We start from the raw sequence: 6,909 nt of genomic DNA on the forward strand, positions 1-6,909 counted from the left end.
GACACATCTCTTAGCATTAGCATACACATAAAACACAACTGTTTTTTGGAAATTCAAATCCTCTAAAGGATTGTTAGTCTGCATTATTTAGGGCAGGAGTCACCAATCTCGTTCCTGGAGGCCCGGTGCCCTGCGGGGTTTAGCTCCAACTTGCCTCAGCACACCTGGCTGGGTGTTTAAGTATATCTAGCAAGACCTTCATAAGCTTGTTCAGGTGTGTTTGATTAGGGTTGGAGCTAAAATCTGCAGGACACCGGACCTCCAGGAACAAGTTTGGTGCTCCCTGATTTAGGGTAACCTGAGCAGGGAACACTTCCCAAAAGACATTATAGTTTGAACGGCATCTGCGCTTATGTAAGTCTGTTTTTATCATTCCCAAGGTTTCCATAATCCTGGACCAGGCTCTATCCTGAGCAGCTGCTGTGGTGGTCATGGAGGAGTGGAGAGCAAGAGAGTGACTACTGTAAGACCCCATTGACAGACGAGTCTTGGCATTGATCCTGAAGGGCCAACCTGTACACCAGCCTTCATCATAAATCAATCCATTATATAAATTAAACCTTTCCAAATTAGATCGTTCAGCAAGGCCAGCAAACGTGTACCTGCCATATTATTGTCAGATAATAATGACTGATCAGCTATTATGACTGATTAAAAACTGTTCTGTCTATTATATTGAATGGCGATCGGAAACAATGCTCCCCATTCGGCCGTCTCGATCACAATATTTGTGAAATAAAGTAAAGTAAACACTATTGTTTATTGTGTACACTGTTTATTAATTATATATATAAAAATTTATTGATGATGATGTTCAAAAAGACGTTAATAGCATTAACATCCGTCGTTACCTTATATGGTTTGCCTAGATTGTGTGTGCCTAGAACGTGTGTGGTTCTGCGGGCCTGCAGCTGGATATATCTCGCTGCATCACAGTGTGTCACAATTTGCAGGATACCAAGTAAAGAAACATGCACACTCAGTTATGTATTTAAAAAAATCTTGTGTTGTGAAGAAAAAATCTAATTATGTGTGGAAAGCATCGTCAAAGCACTATGATGCACTGAGATATCGAGTTGAACCAAACTGTGAGACCAGTGTATAGGTCCACACTTCTAAATAATATGGTTATCAAAAATAACCACCAATTATTTTATTTAATTATTATTACTGTGATTGAAGGAGCAGATTACAGTATGGAGTATTAAAGTATGTGTGTGTGTGTGTGTGTGTTCCCCCAGCTGCAGCATGTCTGTCCTTCTTCATTTATCTGAGGACTCATCAGATCTTTATAGAGAAAACGTTCGAGGTTACTAAAGTAACCCTTCGTTCCCCGAGGAGGGGAACGGAAGCACTATAAGTGGATTTGATTTGTAAAATCCACGCATTGGGAGGTTCGGTTCAGAAGCTACTCGTCTGAAAGAGTATTGAACGGGCCAATTAAGAATGAATTGGCAGCGCAAGCCTGCGCAGGTGAGCGGCATAAGCAATCAACTGAGTATATAAGCTCACCTAGCCCTAAAAAGGGGGAGTACGCATAGCAAAAGAGTGGTTAGCAGGGAGGGAAGACACGGGTCCGCCCAGGGGGGGGGGACTTAACCGTGGCTGAATAAGCATATGGGATCGCCTAGTGGGGACCACGCATAGCAGGCACCTTTACCCAAAACGCGGGCTGACCAGCGGGCAGACCTACAACGTAGTGGGCCAGCAAGTGACTCCTCCGCTGAGTCAGTGCTGGGGGCCACGGAGGAATCTGCAGGGCTCATCTGACGGGGAACTTTACTGACAGATAAAAAGGCGCACGTATCTCCGTGTTAGGGAAAATGGCGCAGCAAGCGTGTTTCAACACCCTACCGAATTGTTTCCTCAATCACCAAGGGTTACCTAATACCCTTGAGGAAACCGGCTCCACTCGCAGATTGTAAAACCTTGCAAATGTGTTGGGTGTCACCCAGCCCGCAGCTCTACAGATGTCTGTTAGAGGGGCGCCGCGTGCGCGCGCTCGAGAGGATGCGAAGCTCCGAGTGGAGTGCGCACGCGCTCTCGGGGGACGCGGCTCATCTCGGCTCTGATAGTGAAAGAAAGGCATCCACAATCTAGTGGGAACTTATTTCGGTACGGCACTTCCCTGCTGCCGACCGCTATAACAGACGAAGAGCTGCTCAGATGATCTAAACTCTGAGTGCGGTGCGGATAATACGCAAAACGCGAACTGGACAATAAAGAAGGGCTGGGTCTGCCTCCTCCGAGGGCAGCGCTTGCAGGCTCACTACCTCGTATTAAAACGGAGTGGTAGGAACCTTGGGCACATATCGCGGGCGGGGTCTCAGGACGTGAGAGAAGCCAGCCCAATTACAGGCACGAGTCACTGACCGAAAAATGCCTCCGGGTCCCCGACCCTCTAATCGATATCAACGCGACCAGCAGAGCTGTCTTCAGGGACAGAAATATACTGAGTCGAGGATCGAAGGGATCTGACGCGGCTTGTGTAGCGAGGGCGAGATCCTAAGAGGGCATGAGAGGGGGCGGGGTGGATTAATTCGCTTAACGCCCCTGAGGGACCGGATGATGAGGTTATGCGTTTCCACGGTGCTGCCAGCCACCGCGTTATGAGAGCGGAGATGGCAGCCACGTAACCTTGAGTGTGGAGGGCGACAGCCTGCTCTCCAACTTCTCTCGGCGTAAAGAAAGCACAACGCTGATCTGGCAAATTACGGGGGTCTTCTCAGCGAGAGACACACCATTCAGTGAATAGACTTCACGTCAGGGCATAGGCGCGCTCGGGGAGGGGGCTCTAGCCCGAGTGACGGTATTAGCCACCGCAATCGGAGGTTACCCAAGTCTTACTCGCGTCTAAAAATCTCCAAAGATCGGCGAGGGTGCCAGGTGGTGCCCTGTCCCTGAGAGAGTAGGTGCTCTCTCGAAGGGACTGCCAGGGTAGGGCTATCGCGAGGGAGAGCTCTGACATCCAGGTCCGGTTGAGCCAGAGGGGCGCAACCAGCAACCTGTTCCTCGTCCTCCCTGACCTTGCACAGTAACTGCGCGAGCAGGCTCACTGGGGGAAACGCGTATTGCGCGTGCCCCGAGGCCAGCTGTAAGCCAGTGCATCCGTGCCGAGAGCACTCGGTCAGGGAAAGAACAACTGGCAATGAGCGATCTCGGGGGAAGCAACAGATCGATCTGGGCTTCCCCGAATCGCGCCCATATCAGCTGAACAGACTCGGGGTGGAGTCTCCATTCTCCAGGACGCAAGGCTGCCGTGAGAGCGCATCGGCTGCACGGTTGAGCTTGCCTGAATATGAATGGCGTGCAGCGATTTCAGCCGCGGATGACTCCAGAGGAGCAGACGGCGGGCGAGCTGAGACATGCGGCGAGAGCGCATACCCCCTATACGGCTGATATACGCCACCGCCGCCGTACTGTCCGTCCTGACCAGCACGTGTTGCCGCTCCAACACCGGAAAAAAAACGGTGGAGAGCGAGGAACACTGCCAACAGCTCCAGGCGATATGCCAATGCAACTGGGTACCTTTCCACAGGTCCGCAGCCGCATGCCCGCAACGCACAGCCCCCCAGCCCGTGTTGGAAGCGTCTGCTGAAACGACAACAAGACTGGACGCCTGTTCTAGAGACACCCAGGCCTGTAGGAACGAGGGGTCGCTCCAAGGGCTGAGGGCGCGGCGACACAGCGCAGTAACAGAGACTCGGTGTGCGCGCGCGTGCCATGCGCGTCTGGGGACTCGATCGTGAAGCCAGTGCTGAAGTGGTCTCATATAGAATAATCCGAGCGGCATGAAGCGGCTGCGGATGCCATATGCCCCAGGAGCCTCTGAAATAGTTTCAGTGGAACCACTATTTTACTGTCGAGCTCTCTCAGACAGTACAGCATCAGCTGAGCGCGCTCTCCGGAGAGGCGCGCTGCCATGGTGACCAAGTCCAGCTCCAGCCCGAGAGAAGAGATCCTCTGCACGGGGGCGAGTTTGCTCTTTTCTCGGTTGACCTGAAACCCCCACAGGTGGAAGTGCCAGAGCACTTTGTCTCTGTGCATAATCAACTCTGTGCATAATCAAAAGAGAGGGCAAAATTCAGCCAGTCGTAAAGAAATTGAGTATGCAGATGCCCGCGAGCCGAAGGGGCGCTGAGGCACCCTCCGCGGGCTTGGTGAGGACCCGCGGAGACAGAGAGAGCCCGAAGGGGAGGGCTTTGTATTGCCAAGCTCGACCTTCAAACGCAAACCGCAGAAACTGTCGGTGGCGAGAAAGAGTGGAGACATGGAAATACGCGTCCATCAGGTCTAATGCTGCAGACCAACCCAGAGGACGAACGCACCGGAGGATGCGCTTCTGCGTGAGCATTCTGAACGGCAGCTTGTGCAGGCAGCGGTTCAAAACGCGCAGATCTAGGATTGGCCGTGACCCACTGCTCTTTTTGGGCACGATGAAGCGTGGGCTGTAAAACCCGCTCTCCATCTCGGCTGGAGGGAGCGGCTCGATTGCATCCTTCGCCAGGAGGACAGCAATCTCCTCTCGCAAGACAGGGGCGGACAGGGGGCTGACCCTGGTGAATACACACCCGTGACTTGGGGGGCCGTTTCGCGAACTGAATCGCATAGCCGAGTCTGATTGTGTGTATGAGCCACCGCGAAGAGCTGGCCCGCGCTAACCAGGCAGGCAGAGCTCTCGCTAATGGACTCATCGCTACAATCGCTGACGTACCAGCAGTGGGGCAGCGCGGAGTGGGTGTGCTGATCCGGGAAGCTCGCGGGTCCCACGGAAAAGCTGGAGGTGAGATATTTGCTCTCACTCCAAACCCGAGCTCCGGAGGGGAGGCTCGAGGGGTGGGAGAAAGGAGACCGTCCTCCCAGCGCTCGTGAGCCACTGGCGAAACGCACCGAATCTGCAAGCTAGAAAGCATAGTGTCCCAGACTGGCAGATTTCGGGCTGTCACATCTGGGGAAGTGAAAAGTGCCCTTTCATAATGTTTTCATGGCAGTAAAAAGTGCCGTTGGAAATGGGGCCCCGCCCTCCAGCGGGGAAAGAGCAAGTTCCCTCTTCTCCAGATGGCCTGTCCCAGGGGCGCTTCGCGGTCCGTTGCCGGACTTAGCGGCGTTCTGGGCAGGGGGGCTGCCTGCTTCCGAGGTGCCCGACGCGCTCGCTTCGCCGGAGGCGTGTGCGGGGGCGGAGCAGCTCTCGTAGGCGGGCGCCTTCGGCGAGGAGCAGGTATGAATGGCACGGCGGGCGGAGCGGGCTACGGACCGCCGATAAGACATCACCCACCAACTGCTCTCTCACCGCCTTGAATTCCTGGGTGAATTCACAGACAGTGTCGCCGAACCTGGCTGGGGATATGGGGAAGTCAAGAAAGCGGACTTTGTCGACTTTACGCATATCAGCCAGGGGTGGCGCTCCTGGACCACTAATGTGGACATCGTCCTCCCCAACGCACACGCAGCGGACTCAGTAGTCCGAAGAGCTAAGTCGGCGGCGGTGCGAAGCTCGTAAGCCTGGGTTGGACCCACCCTCGTGCAGCTCGGCCAGCGCCTGCGCTTGGTAGCGCTGGTAGGTGGCTATCGCATGCAAGGCGGAAGCAGCCTGGCCCGCAGCTATGTAAGCTCTAGCTCCGAGGGAGGTAGATAACTTACAGGCTTTGGATGGAAGACGAGGCGGACCCCGCCAAGAAGAGGCGCCGCGCGGATTTACCGCCATCGCGCACTCAACCTGAGGAATCGCCACATACCCCCTGGCTGTTTCACCGTCAAGAGTGGTTAGGGTGGAGGAACACGCAGCACGAGCAGAAAAAAGTGCTTTACAAGACCGCGTGAGCCTACTGTGCACCTCCGGGAAGAAGGGAACGCCCCTCTAGTCGGTCCGGCCGCGGAGCTGGGGGATAAACCATCTCCAACCCACGGCCGAAGCAGCCCGGGAAAGCACGGCTAACATGTCCGTTTCAGGATCCGTAGTGACAGCGCTCACCAGCCCGAAGGGGGCGAGCGGGTCTGGATCATCATCGGACAATGAAAGCCCACCCTCCGATGCCGCGGTGGACATCTGGTCTCCGGTGTCATCGGGCGTAAGGGCTACCATCTGTTAGACGGATCGCTTCCCCCGCCCGAAGCTTGGATGGAGCGCTTAGAGGAGCGGGAGGTCCGCGGGCCCGTGGGCGACGGATTATCTCTCGCTGAAACCCTTAGATCTGCCCGAGTGCCCGCTGCAGAGCAGGGGACAACTGGGGTGGTTCGCCCTTTTGCAAAGGCTAACCGCGATCTTGCGCAACAGTCATGGCATCGCAATGACGACATGAACTGCCCGCGAGCAGCGCATTAACATGCTGGACCCCCAGACATGTAACGCAGTGCCCGCGCCCATCATCCGAGGACAGGAAACCACCGCATCCAGAAACGCACAGTCGGAGCGCCGTCCTGATAAGGACGTGCTGCACGACTGTGTTGCTCTTTCTGTGAAGTTTGTAACTTTATACGCACCGCTCTGGAGGACCGGACCCAAAGAACGCCAGGCAAGGGAGAAACCCAGCTCGACCGTCTGCCACTGCGTGTACACACTCTGGACCGGGAGAATGCTCTCGTTCGCTCAGAATCGCTGGTCACAGCAGGAGGAACCCTCATCGACTCGATCAGAAAGTCTCTGAAGCGAAAAGGATAGCGTCTGCTGGCGCCAGGCGCCAATTCAGGCTTGCGCTGCCAATTCATTCTTAATTGGCCCGTTCAATACACTTTCAGACGAGTAGCTTCTGAACCGAACCTCCCAATGCGTGGATTTTACAAATCAAATCCACTTATAGTGCTGAAGTTCCCCCCGAAGGGGAACTAAGAAATGCAGAGTAACAGGATGATGCATGTTATTGTAATTTTTTCTCCTTTTACTTACGAAGCTTGCTTTACTAATAGTAATTA

The sequence above is a fragment of the Danio rerio genome, chromosome 22 (genome assembly GCF_052040795.2).
Source record: "Danio rerio strain M-AB ecotype USA chromosome 22, GRCz13ab, whole genome shotgun sequence".
NCBI lineage: Eukaryota > Metazoa > Chordata > Actinopteri > Cypriniformes > Danionidae > Danio > Danio rerio.